Genomic DNA, 17,578 nt, shown 5'->3' on the forward strand with positions numbered 1-17,578 from the left:
CTTCACCGACATTAAAGAAACATGAATCCTTTGCCTGGTCTGTTAGTGTGTCTTCGTCAGTTACAGCATCATTTTCTTCAGCAGAAGTGGACCTAATGTCCTTATCACAGATTATGTAAGGGGTCAACAGGGAAAACTGAGTTAACTGGCACCAGAGTTCCAATGTATCCCAATGCAGTCACAGCATCCATTATGGCCTGGTGTCCTCAGAAGCCCCTTCTCAGAACACCCTTGTTCTGTCTCTGAACTGGCTACACAAAGAGCATCCAGGGTCTTCCCCAAAGCCACCACTTGAAAGTGTTAGCCTCCCTCTTTCGTCCTCCAGAAAGTGATAGGGAGGAATAGTTCCATGGTCTTCCCATGTCACTAAACACCCACATGAGTTTCTCTCTCCTTAACTCACTGAAAGCTTCAAAACCATGACACAAGGCTGAGATATTGACTCTGAGTTTACAAAGTCCCCTGCCTGTTAGAAATTTTTGACAGGTTTGGTTAGAGAAGCTCTCTGTGCATAATAATGAGAACGCTGTCAGGCTAAATGCCATTCTGACATTTGAAGAAAGAGTCTCATGTAATTTTTGGTTGTTTAAGGGCAAGAAGCCTGGAACTCTGTCTTCTTGCTAAAATGACAAGGAGCAATAAGCAATATTTCTCTTCTCTTCTCCCTTAACAAGTAGGGACTAATTGGGAACTTGCCATATAGTGAACTTACTGTGTGAAAAAACTGTTTGCGTGTAAGGGAGAAACACTTAAGTAAGGTACACATCTACTCATTACCACCACCACCACCACCACCATCATCATCATCACACTTAATATGTGTGTGAGCAGGACTCTGCCACAGGCTCTGTCAAATGAACTAATTGTCATGGTCTCTGACTTCTGGGATTGCAAAATCTCAGGAAAAGACTGCTGGCAGGCAATGGAGCAAATTACACGGTCTGCCTTTAAGTGTGCAATCCTGCTGTGTATAGCGTTACCCATGGTGTATAGACAGCTTCTATTTTAATGTAATCTCAGAGTCCCACGTGTCTCCAGTGGAGAGGGGCAGTGGCAAGAAGATAGTGTCAAGGTGTTATCTAACTCTGGATCAAAGCCTGCATCCAGGCATTATCCCAAAGCAGCCACTTTCCCACTCACACTCTTCCCTTCCAGACCCAGGACCAGAGCGGGCCAGGACTTCTCCCTGAGGTTCCCTGAGGCTGGAAGAGCTGGTTCCTCTCCTCCCATCCCTCAGAGTCCCATCTTTTGCTGAACAAAAGTTGTTCCTGCTGGTTTGCATTAATCTGGGTGATTTGGGGATTTGCTTGTGAAGACAGGCACTGCTGTTAGCTTCACTCCTATCTATACGTCTTGCAATGAACCTACAGTTTGGGAGACTTTATACTGACAGAAACCTTCCTCAGGATGTTCTTCTCTGGCCAATATCACTCAAAAGGTTGGATCTATTTACAGAAGGAGATCTTATTTAAGCCCATTTAATCAGCCAAGAGATCGCTATTTTAATATAAGGTGTTTTTCTTAGATGAAGATTTTCCAATCTGGGCAGTACTGGTATTTTGGACTGGATCATCCTTTGTTGGGGGCCTGTCCAGTGCATGGTAGGATGTTCAACAGTAGCCCTGGCCTCTGCCTACCAGATGCTGGAACATTCATCCCCCAAGTTGTGACAACCAAAATTGTCTTCACGTTGACAAACATTCCCGAGGTGGGAGGAGGGTTGTGAAATTGCCCTCAGTTGAGAATCACTGTTTAGATGTATATAGATTAAAATTTTTATCCTAATAATAATAATTGCACTCAGAAAGACCCACAATTAATGTTATTAGTATTATAAAATTAGCACAGAAAGTAGAAGGGTTCTAAAAATATTTCAATATCCCATATCCAACCCTCCCATCCACATTCATAGGATAGCTGTGGAGTGGAGGTAAATGTAATGCAAAGATCAGCCCAGAGGAGCCACAGAGCTTTGGGCTCCAAGTCTGGAAGCCTACATCCTCCCGCAGCTCTGTGACCCTGGAGGAGTATGACAGTGAGTAAGTCACCTTTGGTTGGCCCTTAGTTTCTTCCTTCTTAGAATGAAGTAAAACTAAATCTGCAGCTGTCTGGGTTTCTTCTGCTGTGATCCATGTCGACATTGGAAACAATCCCACTGACATACCCCAATTCTAATGGCACTGGTAATTCAACCTTCCAGACTGAGTGCTATTTCTAGTTTGTAGTTGAAGTTAGCATTTCTGATATCAAGAATTCCAGTAAGTTTTAGGGGTGCCTGGGTGGCTCAGTCAGTTAAGCCTCCGACTTCGGCTCAGGTCAGACCTCACATTCGTGGGTTCTAGCCCCACGTCAGACTCTGCTGACAGCTAGTTCATGGCCTGGAGCCTGCTTTTGGTTCTGTGTCTCCTTCTTTCTCTGCCCCTCCCCCTCTCATGCTCTGTTTCTCTCTGTATCAAAAATAAATAAAACATTTTTAAAAATTAAAAAAAAAAGAATTCCGGTAAATTTTAATGTTCTGGCTGAACTGCTGAAGTATATAATCTTTACTATTTCCTCTAGCGCTAAAATTCCAGAGTCAACAAAGTGTCTTATTCTGTCTAATTTGCTGATCAACCAATACAAGAACAATATCCTTAATATCTGATTCCAATCCCATTACTAAACCAGCAGGCAACTCGCTTCCAAAATGCTTCTTCATAGAATCTGCCATTATATTTCATCACTTTGGCTCATTGGTAATGAATTCAATTCAGCCATTCTGGTTTTCTGTCAATGAGCCCTCTATTTTTATTTTTTACATGTTACTCGTTGTTCGACTACAACATAATTTATAGGTGGATAAGTCTTTTGGCATCTTTCTTTCTCAGAAGATACTGTAGAGCCCCAGTGACTCATGGGATTGTCTGACCTCTTCCTTCACCTTCATTTCTAGAAATTATTTTCAGGTTTTATATAAGTTCTCCTAGTCATCATTCCTATAGAGTGTTGGTTTTAAGTAGTGACATAAAAACAAGATTTCCATCCTTCAATAATTGCCTGAATGGGCTAGACTCACTATAGTTTATTGCTCCTGGCTGCAATCCATCCCTTTTTTCTCTGTCTTTGGAGTGAGGTATTTAATCTCTCTTTCCCCTAGTTTTGGAAAAGACTCACTTCATCATTTGTTGACCCACTGAAAGCCATTAGACATCTATGGAGCCCCTACAGTATGCCAGGAATTGCAAAGATGCTTGGAATATAAAGATGAATAACTCTTGAACCTTGCCTTCAAAGGATGCTTCAGTCTAGTAAAAACTATAGTTCTAACCCAATCATTGCTACACAGAATGGTAAGTAGTAGAAACAAAGCAAGCTCAAGACACATGGATGGCACTAAGTAAAACAGCCATTTTTCCTGGTGAGACAGGAGACTGCTTGGAATAAGTTCCACCTGAGCTGTGCCCCACAAGATGGGTAGCAGTTCTCCATGGGGGAGGGAGGGCAGATAATGAGTACAAAGGCATGGGGGTTTGAAACAACACAGCAAGTTTAGGGGGTTATGGGTTTCCAACTTGTGGACAGGGGTGTGTGTGAGTGCATGTGTGTTCACACTTGCAAGTCTGTGTTGTAAAAGAACAGCTGAGGAATAATATGGTGGCCAATGAAAACGAAGTAAACAGAGACAAACATGTGTAGCATGATTAGGAGTTTGAATTTGTTCACAAGAGAATGGAGAACTTCTGAAGGATTTTCAGCAGAGGGATTGTTGCGATCAGATTTACTTCTTAGGAAGACTTCCAAAGACCAGAGTGGAGGCGGGGGAAGAGGCAGCCAAAGGACGGGCTGGAAGACACGTGTGGGATAGAATCAGTAAGGGAAGTGAAGGAGAATTAAAGTCTGGACTGATGTCCAGACTTCAGGCTTCAGCACAAGTTGAATAGAGGAGTCATTTTCTAAGAAGGGAAATCCAGGGAAAGGAAGGGGTTTGGGGGGAAGTTGTCAGATGGTAACATTTGGGTGTGAGGTGTGTGCGGAACATCCTGGTGCAAAGGTCCAGTTCTCCATCTGCGGTATGAAGCCTCATGATGAAAATGTGATTAAAATTATAGAAACACATTGAAATCCTCGGATGAAAGGCAATGTGGAAGCCGAGGATCATTACTTTAGTGTATTTCATATACTCTCTCCATTGCCTCATCAGCCAGTCTTTCATGGTGAAGAGAGTGCTTTCTTAGTCTTGATTTTAATTGCCTCTAATGCCTGCACTAGCATATTCCAGGCATGAGAGAAACAGTGCTGCAAATGGAAAATGTGGAATGGGCTGGTGCAGAGGGGATCTGAAGTTCCCAGGCAGACCGTCAGAACTCGAGAGCAAAAGTCTCTGTGGTTAGTCCCCTGCCACTAAATCACTTGGAAAACTCATGCCCTTTGAGGTTACTCAGACTTCGAACATTTTTACAACATTCTCGTTTCCTGGCACCCACGACATGACTGCTATTGGGGATTTAAGACTGAACAAGACCGACACGGTCCCTTCTCTCACAGAACAAATTGTCTAACAGCAAGAAGAAGTTTTAAGGTGTCCTGTGACCAAGCAAAAAAATCAAAACTAAATCAGAAAGTCCCCAAGCAAATTGTTGAACTTCAGGAAACAAACAGGCACGCTCTTCAAGGGAGCCTTTGGAAAACCAACGCCCCACGTACCCACACACGAATACACATACACGGGAGCTCCAAGAGGGCTCTCGGAGGGGGAGAGACAAAGCAGTTTCTTCTGTTGGGCTGACACAGGATGAATCATCACTTGTATATAATCTTCTATATCCTGGAGATTCAAAACTGGCACCTCCACCTTCCTCAGCTAAAGTGTTTACATGGCATTATTACTATTATTTATGACTTACCTTGCTGCCGCCAGGTGCGAGAGCAGAGAGGAGCTGAGAGTGTGTTTTTGGCAAAGGCAAGCAGGATGAAATGATGTTAGAACCTGTACTTAATATGCCCATGAAGCTATCCAACTTCATCTTCCTGTCATGCCGTGGGGAGAGAACGTCTATTCTGGTGAAACAGGAAACAGAACTGCACCTGGTGGAAACAGGGAACACAGGCATCCCATTTCCACCTGCTGACTATGCTCTAAGGAGGAACTGCTCATTAGAAGCAAGAATACCACTATCTTTGTGGGCATTATGCCCAGAACAATGCTTTCCTTTCTCCCAGGTCCTAAATCCCCTTCCAATCCATTGCTTCCTTTTGATTCCATCCTCATTATTGACCACCTGCTGTTTCAGGCACCATGATGGGTGCTGGAGAAACATAGATAAAATACACAATTCCCATCCTTAAAGGACTCACCGTGTGTAATGGGATTGCCAATTTACCATCCTCCCATTTCAGGGGGTCTTGAAATGCTTCAGGTTATATCCCCTAACCATTGGGACCCCAAGACCCACTTTCCCTTTTGACGGGGCTTGGGGATGTTGCCGATGGAACATTACAAGGGGGTTGTCTACATGTGGTAAATCTGCAGAGACCAAGCAATATTTCAAGGCCTGAACAAGATTAGACTCTGTTGGTTGGTAGTTTGGATATTGGTTGGCTGTAGATGGATTAACACGGCCCCCTTTACCGCTGGAGGGGAAGTGATATGCAGTTTACTGTGAAGGCACAAGGAATCTGAGCTGCTGAGCTGCCCACCTGAGGAATGGCTCAGAAGGAAGCCAGGAATGACTCCTCTTCCATGTTTGCCTCTCACAGCTACTTGACTGCACTGGTGCCAGGCTTGGGACAAGAGAACCTTTGAGAGCCATCTGTGGTCCTGTGACAGGCAGCAGCCCAGAGGAGTGTCCTGAGGTCTGGGGGCCAGGCTGTAGGATGAGGCCATGCTCTTGATGGGGGCGAGGGGGGCATCAAACCATTCAAAAGTTTCTACCTTTCACTTCCTTCTTTAATCTCTGGCTTCCGTGTGTCTTCCACTAAAATTTTTTCACCCTTGTCTTAATCTTATATCAAACTGATTCCAAAAATATTCCACTTTCAGAAAATGTTGTATTACTTTTTGAAAGCATTTTTTGTCCTTGTAATTCTTTTCTTCACCTTTTACGACTGCCTTTTTACTTCTAGCAAAGTCTTCTTTCTCCTGCTCCCATCCTGTTCTTTCACAAGAACAAGAAAACCTCATGCCAAGAGACTAAAACCTGATCCCCTTTCCCTAAAGTCCCGAGTGTGCATCTCAAACCTCTCTCGGGCAGGAAAGGAAGAGGCACCTATATGCAGGTTAGCTTGTCTTTGAAAGTTGCAGAAGTTTCCTGTCCCACCACGGGTACTGAGAGTCAGGAGCGGAGGGAAGTTCAGTGCTGTGGGGCCACAATATGGGGAGTGTCTGGCTGGGCCTGGGGTGTCCAAGCTGGGTGTTGTAGGATGAACACGATTTTACCAGACATCTGTGCCTTTTCCACGTCTCCTAGTCACTAACACTTTAAATGGGCTAAAACAAACCTGAAAGGTGACTTTAAAGAAGGAAACAAGAGAGTAGGGAGTGGAGGAAGGGTGGAGGGGATGGCCCACCCTGCTTTGGTGGTGGCAGAGGAGTTCCTGGGCCACCATCCAGTATGTGAATTTCAGTGTCTTTAATGGCCTCTCATCAAGTGGTCTCCTTCTCTTACCCTGGCCCTGGTGGCCTCTTTCCCACACTCCCCAGCTAAGCCTGGTATCAGGGGTCCTACTGTGGAGGACTGAGGACAATTTCCCACAATTTCCTGTGTTCCACAGGTGACCAGAAGTGAGAATCAAAAAGCTCCAAGCCCTAGAGGTCACAGTACTTTCAAAAAAGTACCATGCCATATTGCTGGAAAACACAGGAGGGGAACTGGGGAGGGAACAGGTAGCAAAAGCAGAAAGCAGATGAGGGCAGATCATAGGTAGAAGGCTAGTGGGCTGTGTAATGCTCTACATTAGTGTTTGATTTATGACCAGGTTGCCCAACCAAACATATTCCCAGGTGGAAGTTACTAAAGTCTCTGATATGCTTGATTACAATGTCCATGTGTTTATGCTTTCAGTAATAATTTACTGACAGTTTACTGCCCAAGCTTTGGCCTTTCTTGTACTGGCATTCAGGCCAGAGAATGAAAATCTGCATGGATGCCACCAAGACAGGATCTGGGGGAAGACAGCCAGCCGGCCTCCCATCTCAGGGCCCCACGCCACACCCCATCCAGAGGCCCTTTTCTTTTCCAAGCCAGAGCCACAGCTGCTTTTCTGCTTTTACTCCCAGCACTGCCTTCACTAATCTGTACCTGAAATCTGACGTGGAAACCTTACAGGGCCCTTGAAAGCTCAGAGGCACCTACCTACACCCTTGGCCAGGCCGCTGGGCCAGGTGCTCAGCGCAGCTGTCCCGTGCCCACAGGCCTGAGCCTGCTTGTGTTTGCACAGCACCCAATCCCAGAGTCTTGCTGGTACTCAGGTACTAAGTAATGCTGGGGTGAAATCATGATCCCTTCCACAAGAACATTCACAACGAGGGGTGAGATGAACGTACCTAGCACCTCAGCCAAGGCCAGCTCCAGCTCAACCACAGACTAGAGCAATTCTGACAGAGGCAAAGGTGTGTTCTTTCCCTGCAGTAACAAGTATTTACTTCAGTCTCTACCTATGGTTTCACAAACAATGTCTGGCACACAACAAAAATTACAGCACCTGCAATAAGGGAGGAAAACATGACCCTTGGTCAAGAGAGAAAACAGGTTAAGAGAGCAAACATACTTACTGTTGGACTTTAAAATAACTATGGTACCTGTGTTAAAGGATCTAGTGGAAAAGGTGGGTGAAATCTGTGATTAGAGGGATAATTGCAGCACAGAGACCAAAACTATAAAGAAAAGAAAAGAAAGGAAAAGAAAAGAAAGAGCCAGATGGAAATGCCACATTTGAAAAATACAGTCCCACAAATGAAGAATTCAGTCTGTGGACTTTACAACAGACTGGGTATAGCAAGACCATTCCAAATTGAACGAACAAGGAGGAAAGAGAAAGTGGCCAAGATTTGTGGGACAATATAAAATGATCTCAGATGCAGTTCACTGAACTCACAGAAGGAGAAGGGAGATAGAGTGGTGCAGAATAAATATTTGAGGAGATAATAGATAAGAATTTCCCAAACAGGCCTAAACTTAGTTAATCACAAGTCAAGATAAATACAAAACCAAACAAACATAAAAGTACACTTAGGCATATTGATGGTGAAACCACTGAACACCAAAGATAAACGGAAAATTTTAAAGAGAGCCGGAAAGGGTTCCCGAGGAGATACATTGTGTACAGTGAATAATAATATAGCCATTAATTCACTTTTCATAAAAACAGTGGAGGCCAGGAAGTAAAAGAATAACATTTTTAAAGTACTGAAAGACTTAAAAAACAAAATTTTATGTATAGATTATATGTGTGTATGTGATATATATGTACTTGTTTGTGTGTTTATATGCACATATAAACATAGTGTGTATATATATTACATACACACACACACACACACACACACACACACACACACATTCTTTAAATGGACATGAATACCACTCCGAACCCAACCACACTCATGTGCTCTGATATCCATGCAAGCTTATTATCAGAATTATGAGAGGTCTTGAGGGCTTCTACAGTAACAAAAATCATGGGGCTCCTCCCCTCCATCACCATCTCATCTGGCCACCTCTGACTTGTCCAGCATCTACCATTCACAGGACCAGCACACATCCCCTCTGCACTAGATGGCAGCAAGACCTCCTCTCCCCTTCACTCCCCCAACCCCCAAGTTCCAGGCTCCCCCTTTCAGTGACTAAAGCTTCTACAAAAGACCTGACAACAAACAGGAGCTATTAAAGACCTGGCTTCCATCTTGGAAGAGGAAAGAGGGGGGAAATATAGTGAACAAGACACATATTTATTGCAGAAAAAATCCTGCCACATGTTTTATCCCTTCAGTAGCGAGATGTGCTGCTGGAAGGTAAAATCTTTTTTAAGCATGGTGAGGCAGAGAAAATGATGTGAACTCCTGGGTCAGAGGTAGCTGTGCTGATATATTAGGTTCTACACATTGAGGAGAAGAGCAAATGGTGTGAAAATATTCAGCTCTTCCCTTATGCACATTTCCTCATCTCTAAAGAAAGATTGTTTTTAAAAAATTTTTTAATGTTTATTTATTTTTGAGAGACAGAGAGCCCATGGGGGAGGAGCAGAGAGAGAGGAAGATGCAGAATCCAAAGCAGGATCCAGCCTCTAAGCTGTCAGCACAGAGCCTGACGTGGGGCTCAAACTCATGAACCGTGAGCTCGTGACCTGAACCAAAGTCAGATGCTTAACCAACTGAGCCACCCTGGTGCCCCTAAGTTGAGATCTTTTAAAGAGAGTCCCATGGGTCTTTTTTGCTACTGTTTTAGTAAGACTTCTCTAGAGAAATGGAACCAACAACACACATATTATTACAATAATATACAATACAATGTAACACAGAATATAATTATAATAATATATAATAATTATTAAAATGAGAGAGATAAAGACAAAAAGAAAGAAAGGGATGGAAAATATTGTTTAAAATTGGTTCACATAATTGTAAGGGCTGGTGAGCCTGAAATCCATAGAGCAGCCCAGAAAGCTAGAAATTCAGGAAGGTCTGAGGTTGCAGGCTTGAGTTGAAAACCTTCAAGGAAAACTGGAAACTCAGGCACAATTTTTATGTTGCAATCTGGAAGCAGAATTCCCTCTTTATTGCAGGACCTCAGTTTTCCCCTTGACCTTCAACTGATTGAATGAGGCTCACCCACACTTGGAGGGCAATCTGCTTTTCTTAGTCAACTAATTTAAACTCAGTTGCCTAAAAATATACCTTCACAGCAACATGTAAACTGGTGTCTGACCCAATGATTGGGCACCACCTCCTAGCCAAATTGATACATAAAAATAACTATCATAGCTTCTTGGCAAACTTCAAAAGAAACAGAAGAATTAAAGCCAAGCTGCATACATGTAATAAAGTCCTAAGAGCTCAGTTTGTGAAACAATTTTCTCATGGGGTCTGGAGTGTTTCTGTACTTACAAGATATTCCATTAAACTCATTTCACTGGACTTCAAAAACGTCTGAGTCTTTCAAAAACGTCTGAGTCTTTCTATAACACCATGTTTACAGACATAAGCTTTTAAGCTTATGTCGGTAACAGATGAAGTTTGTATTAGCAGTGTGGCCTCAGACGAATTAGGTAGCTTCTCTGAGCCTCAGTTCATACATACGAAAAATAGGGATAATACCAGCCACTGCACAGGGGACGTGTTTAATGTGGTCAGCACAGTGCCACAGGCAGAGATAAGCACTCAGTAAATAATAGCTTTTTTCTAAAATCACCAAGAGGTGTAAAATGCACTCCCTTTGTTTGATCTTCATGGAAACCACTAACATCCCATTGGCTCTTTGATGCTAAGTACATAATTTATGTTGACTTGTCTGTCTTTTTTCCCTGAAGTCTCCTTGAGGGATGGAAGCTCCCCCTCTTTGGGCCCTGGAAACTTTACCTGGCTCCATCCCGTGCTATTTACCTTACCTTTGTTCCAGGGGAATGCTCAGCCTCATAGAAAATTCAAACCCTATGACAGCTTCAGAAAAGCTGGTGGCAGAAGCAGACATGGATGGGTGGTTGATTGGTAGGTGCTCTGCCCCTTGGGCAATGGTTCTTAAAATGTTCTTCCTGGGGCTTCTGGGGGCTCAGTCAGTTGAGCATCCGGCTTCGGTTCAGGTCATGATCTCACAGTTCGTGGGTTCGAGCCCCATGTGGGGCTCTGTGCTGACAGCTCAGAGCCTGGAGAATGCTTTGGATGCTGTGTCTCCCTCTCTCTCTGACCCTCCCCTGCTCGTGCTCTCTCTGTCTCTCAAAAATAAATAAAAAACATTAAAAAATTAAAAACAAAAACAAAAACAAAAAACATTCTTCCTGGTCTGTGGAGGTAAGGACAATTTGTGGAAAAGTGATTGCAGTAAGAAAGCATTGTGACATCAGGGGACACATTCCTTCTTTAGGAAAAGCAAATCTCTTGGAGTCTCAGATTCAAGGGCGTGGGTGATGTTGGGGTGAGCTGACCTCAGGAACTTCCCATTTTGCATCTAGGACATGTAAATTCTACATCACAGATGCTATACTTGGCATGATTACATTCAGCCTGCTCCAGAGCCTTGAAGCCTCTATAGCGTCATCCATCCTCAGCAACGTCATGGATGCTGGCTTATTGTTGCCGTAGGAGGAATGTGTCTGCCAAGACAGCCCACCAATGGGGCACAGGGAATGAGAAGGGACAGGGGAATCCCATCGGGGCTCTCTTTCCCTGCTTCTCCTTTCTTTTGGTTTATAGGTGGTCATCTTTCCGGCAGACTGTGTATCTCTGTGAAATCACTCCTTTGCATGGCCCCTGCACATATGAGTTGCACTGAATTCTGTTCAAAATGATAGAAGGTGCATACCTTTGAACACTTGTATCAGCAAGCCATTGTTTTAAGACTCACTTCAGTTGAATTTAAGATGCGCATGAGTACCATATGACAATAAACCAAGTTTTATTAGAGTTAGGCAACTTTTTTTCAAAGAGAAACTGACAATAAAATACTGGCAGAAACAAATTAGTCAGACATATGAAATGCTGAGCAGTTGAATTAAAACCGAGACCCGATTTTAGCTGACAATAATATTTCCTCTACAGGTGTCCTTCTCCCCTGGACTGGAAATTTGTTGGTATATCAGACCCTCAAAAAAGGTGTCTGAGAAAGAGAAGAAGGTAGTCAGTAGCCCAAAATTCTCTTTGTGATATAATTTCTCCTTATATTTAAATACAATTAAATCCAATTAAATGCTTTTGTTTATTCACAATGAAGTGAATTCTGTTTAAAAGGGGTCTTGATTTTAAAATTTCTATGGTCCACCTCTTCAAGGTTGTGGCCTGTAACATGGTGTCTAGTTCTTTCTTAATGCCAAATGCATATCCCTAGAAATGGAACCCATGGAAAGATATTGAACCAAGGAAATGTGGAGTGATTCTGAAATGGAGTTTTGTTTATTGTTACTTCCTATTATGAAAGAAATCACATGCACATTGCAGAAACATCAGAAAATGTAGATGAGCAAATGAACCATATCAAACAGCTGTAATCCCAGTCATCTGGAAATGGTCACTGATAGAACTTCTTGGTATATTCATTCTAAGGGGTTCCATATGCATATAAACTGATATTGCATATCATATGTGTTTTCTGTGTGTATACACAGACACACATCGTATGTGTCATTCATATGCTCACAAACATGTATCTTCTATGTGCATGTAACCATATACACACATTGTATGTGTTTTATATATAAACATATACACACATTATATATCTTCCATATGTACCTAAGTATATATGTATACCAGGTGTATCTTTCATATACATAAACTGTACTCATACACATGCATCTTTCATAAGCCACACAAATGTGTGAGCAGATCACATGAACCTCCCCACACATGCAAACATACATGGATTTTGTGTGTGTCTTGTTACACAAACATGTAAGTATATACCGTGTGTGTCTTCTATATATATGCAAACACATATGCTCACCAGACGGTTCTTGCACACACACACACACACACACACTTACCATATGTATCTTTCTTAGGCCCACAAATACACGTGCACATCACATGTGACTCTCGTGGCCATGCAAACTATTTATGTATATAATATGTGTCTTTAATATGTATATACACATGTGAGCTTCATATGTGTCTTTTATGTTCATATAAATATATGCAAATCACATGTGCCTTTGTTGTGTGTATCTGGGTTTTTTTTAATGGATAATATATAACCTACTCTACTGTATCCTGATTGTTTCACTTTGTTTTGATTTTCGCTTTTGTATAGGGCACGTCTTTCCACCCCAAGAGGCCTTCTTCTGCCTCAGCATGATTTTAAATAGCTGTCTAATATTTCACTGTGTGGGTACATAACAATATATCTAATTGCTTCCTATTATTAGACGTTTAGGTGACTCTCCGCCCTGCTTTCAGTAGAACATCCTTGGGGTTGCCATCGTCTCAAACACAGCTGTCTGCAAGTCAGAATTAATCTCTCCCTTTACCAGACTCTCACAGTGTATGTACTCGCCACTCTCATGGCACGTTCCAGCCTGGATTCAGAGGCACCTATGTGCAGTTGTATTTTCTCCTAATATCTTTGCCTGGGAGCAGGTGCGGGGGACCAGCCCACGCACCCCAGTCGAAAGGTCCTTGAGTAGGGGGTTGATGTCGGCGCAATATCTCTAGAAAAGAAGATGGACAAGATGAACAAGACAGACAAGACAGATGAAACAGACAATGTGGATGATGGTTGGTAAAGCCACGTTTTACTTAAGATAGCCAGGGTCTTATATACCATGGGTGATTACATCATTTCTTTAATGGTTCATAGTTCAAGATTTTTGAAGTAAAAACTTGCTCCGGAAAAGGTCATTTTTATCAGGACAGTAGTAAATAAAAGGAACAATCAAGTCATTACAAGGGAGGGATTCCCTAATAATGGTCTGGCTCCAAGCGGAAGATGAGCCTGAAGAATTCTATGAGGAGATTTACATTCCTTAAGGCCCTTCATCAGTTATTCAAGGGTAAGATGCTCATCCTTTAATAAGCAAATTTTTGGCAGAGGTTTGTGTTAACTCCCTACACCAAACAAAGAGCCAGAAAGCAAAGCAAGGGGAAGGCTGGAGCCACTGACTGAACCAAGTTGATTCAAAGCCTAAAAGAACATGTCTCTTTGCAAAGCAATGAGAAAATCATAGGATGAACAGAAGCCACGTGTGCGGCCCAGGAGGCCAAATATTATTTGAGGGTAATTTTTGCCTACTGGGCCCCAACAAGCAGGGGTTGTTCCTGGAAGATAGGACTCCTTATTTGGCTGACTTCTGCCTTCTTGAGCCACAATTCAGTCCCATTATAAACATTTGCTAAGCTCTGTCCCGCAGGCTTGCACATATAACAGATTCTCGGTAAGTGTGAGTTGAATGAAAAAACATGTCTACAAGTGGAATTCTTGCAGGAGAACTTGGTAGGCTCTCTCCTTCGTTTGTTTTAGGGGCAGCGCAGTGTAGTGATTCGGAGTGCAAGCTTTGGAGCTGGCAGGCTTGGTTCAATGACTTACAAGATCTATGACCTTGTTCCTTGGTTCCTAAAGCCTGTTTCCTTATCTATAAAATGAGGTGAATTACGAGACCTTCCCCCATGGGGTTGAGAAGCTCATTAAGGATAATGTACATACGACAGCCCAGCGTCTACTGTGCAACCAATGTTAGCTCTTATTATTATTATTATTGATTTTGGTTCCTAAATCAAATAAATAAAAATTTTAAATTAAGTGTTAAGTTTAGTGAACACCAAGTTGAATGTAGTTAAATAATTTTGCAGTTGGTATAAGAGAAATAAAAGAACAAAGGAGAAGAAGAGAAATTTCTCACTGATAGAGCTTTTAGAACCTCTGCAGGGCCTGTCCACCCAAAATCATTCGCTTAGATATCTGGTGAGTCTGTGCAAGGTATTTTCCAGGCTCAGTGGGAATGAGGGTAACACAGTTCTCAGTGACTATGCAGTGGGTTTGATCTAAGGGGCTCAGGGCCTGAATTGTGTTACTTATGTACATGTGGCTCTAGTTTCCAGATGGAGAATAGCAGGAAGTTGCACCGTAGAGACCTGTTTAAAAGTGATGATACCATATTGCAGATGACTGATCTGTATCCACGCCTGAGACTCAGCATCAGATTACTTCAGAATATAAGGGGCGGGAGATGTTCCGCAATAATTGCCTCCTCTGGTCATTACTACCTCTCACTATTGGTTGCTAGGACATTTCAAGCAAAAATGACTTCTGTGATGAGGGTGCTTACACTCTGGTATGGATTAAAAAAATACCTTAGGAGGGTTTGGGGATTTTTTTCTTTTTCTTTTACTCTTTTTCTGTTTTTCTTTCTTTTGTTCTTTCTTTCTTTTTTTTTTTTTTTTAACTGAGCAAGACTTTATTTTGTTTCCTCCCTGGTTTACTTTTTTTTAAGTTTTTTAAAAATGTTTTTATTTATTTTTGAGAGAGAGAGAGAGAGAGAGAGAGAGAGAGCGTGAGTAGGGGAGGGTCAGAGAGAGAAGGAGTCACAGGATCTGAAGACAGGCTCCGGGCTCTGAACTAATGGTCAGCACAAAGCCTGATGTGGGGCTCGAACCCACGAACCATGAGATCATGACCTGAGCCGAAGTCGGACACTTAACTGACTGAGCCACCCACGTGCCCCTAAAGTTTATTTATTTTGTGAGAGAGAGGCAAAGAGAGGCAGAGAGAGAGACCACGGAGAGATGGAGAAAGAGAATCCCAAGCAGGCTCTGTGCTGTTAGTGCAGAGCCTGACACGGGACTTGAACTCACAAACTGTGAGATCATAACCTGAGCCAAAATTGAGTTGGACGCTTAAACGACTGAGCCACCCAGACACCCCTCCTCCCTGGTTTAATAAAATAAGAAATTATCTTTAAATACTTGCCAAGTGTTTGATTCAATCAACTTTTAAGCATCCAGACTCTGCAAAGTACTGTCATTATTATACTGTGATGAAAGGAAAGCAAACTAATACTAAGGGTTTTCCTATTCTATAAATACAAACACTTTTAATTTTATACTTAAATAACTTTGTGCAACAGGTATTGTCTTCATTTAACAGTAAGTAAACAGAGGCTTATTCACAATCACTGGGGCCTAATTATACACATATTCAACCTTATGACTATAAACAACAATTTTCCAGAGCGGTTGTACTAAGTTCTTTTCTGATCAACAATGCAAGAGCTCTTTCTAGTTGCTTCACATTATTTCCAACACTTGGCATATGTGTCTGTTTCCTTGTAAACATTGTAGAATGCATGTGGTGTTGTCTCATAGCAGTTTTACTTTTGCTCATAAGCACTTTCAAAATGGATTTGTCTTTTCTTTCAGATTTTTGCAAATCTCTTTAATAACAAGTTTAATGGAAGTTAATTGAATACTTTTTTTTAAATTTATAATATTTTATTGTCAAATTGGTTTCCATATAAATCCAGTGCTTCTCCCCAAAGTGTTTTCCTCCATGACCATCATCCCCTTCTCCCCCCTTCCCCCTCCCCATTCAGTCCTTGGTTCGTTTTCAGTATTCAATAGTCTCTCATGGTTTGTGTCCTTTTTCTCCCCAACTCTCTTTCCCCCTTCCCCTCCCTATGGTCCTCTGTTAGGTTTCTCCTGTTAGACCTATGAGTGCAAACATATGGTATCTGTCCTTTTCTGCCTGACTTATTTCGCTTAGCATGACACCTTCAAGGTCCATCCACTTTGCTACAAATGGCCTTATTTCATTCTTTCTCATTGCCATGTAGTACTCCATTGTGTATATATACCACATCTTCTTGATCCACTCATCAGGTGATGGACATTTAGGCTCTTTCCATGATTTGGCTATTGTAGAAAATGCCGCTATGAACATTGGGGTGCATGTGGTCCTATGCATCAGCACTTCTGTATCCCTTGGGTAAATCCCCAGCAGTGCTATTGCTGGGCCATAGGAGAGTTCTACTGATAGTTTTTTGAGGCACCTCCATACTGTTTTCCAAAGTGGCTGCACCAGTTTACATTCCCACCAACAGTGTAGGAGGGTGCCCGTTTCTCCACACCCTCGCCAGCATCTATAGTCTCTTGATTTGTTCATTTTAGTGACTCTGACTGGTGTGAGGTGGTATCTCAGTGTGGTTTTGGTTTATATTTTCCTGATTATGAGTGATGCTGAGCATCGTTTGATCTGTTCATTTTTAATGCCATTTGTTGGGCTCACGTGATACCATGGTACCCCTTGTCTAAGAAGATTCGGGTTCCATCAGAGCTTGTGGCTGGAGGGCCTCACCAGGACAACTATCTCTAAGGAGAGGTATGGGAGGAGATCCAGAAGTGACAGATCTCTTCTCTCACATCTCCTCATTAAAATGCACCCGAGTCCATGTACCCTGTGGGCATTATGGCATTTGGAGGGAGTTGAAACTGGAAGGCAGTGTAAAGTGGGAGAGTTTTTTTCTTGTTTGAGCCTGTTCAGAACTTGTGCTTTGGAACTAGGTGGGAGACAGTCGTGTCCAAATGGGTATCACAGTACCAGTGAAAGTCAACAATGTGTAATCAACTTTTGTTTCAGGGCCTTAATATGGGCTTATAGCACTAAAGTAAAATTTTATTTTTTATTTATTTTTTATTTTTTGAATAGTTTTTATTGTCAAATTGGTTTCCATGTAACACCCAGTGCTTCTCCCCACAAGTGCCCCCCACCATGACCATCACCCCCTTCTCTCCCTCCCCCTCCCCTTTCAGTCCATAGTTTGTTTTCAGTATTCAATAGTCTCTCATGATTTGTGTCCCTCACTCTCCTCAGATCTCTTTCCCCTTTCCTCTCCCTATGGTCCTCTGTTAGGTTTCTCCTGTTAGACCTATAAGTGCAAACATATGGTATCTGTCCTTCTCTGC

This window comes from Suricata suricatta, chromosome 7 (genome assembly GCF_006229205.1).
Source record: "Suricata suricatta isolate VVHF042 chromosome 7, meerkat_22Aug2017_6uvM2_HiC, whole genome shotgun sequence".
In the NCBI taxonomy this organism is placed as follows: domain Eukaryota; kingdom Metazoa; phylum Chordata; class Mammalia; order Carnivora; family Herpestidae; genus Suricata; species Suricata suricatta.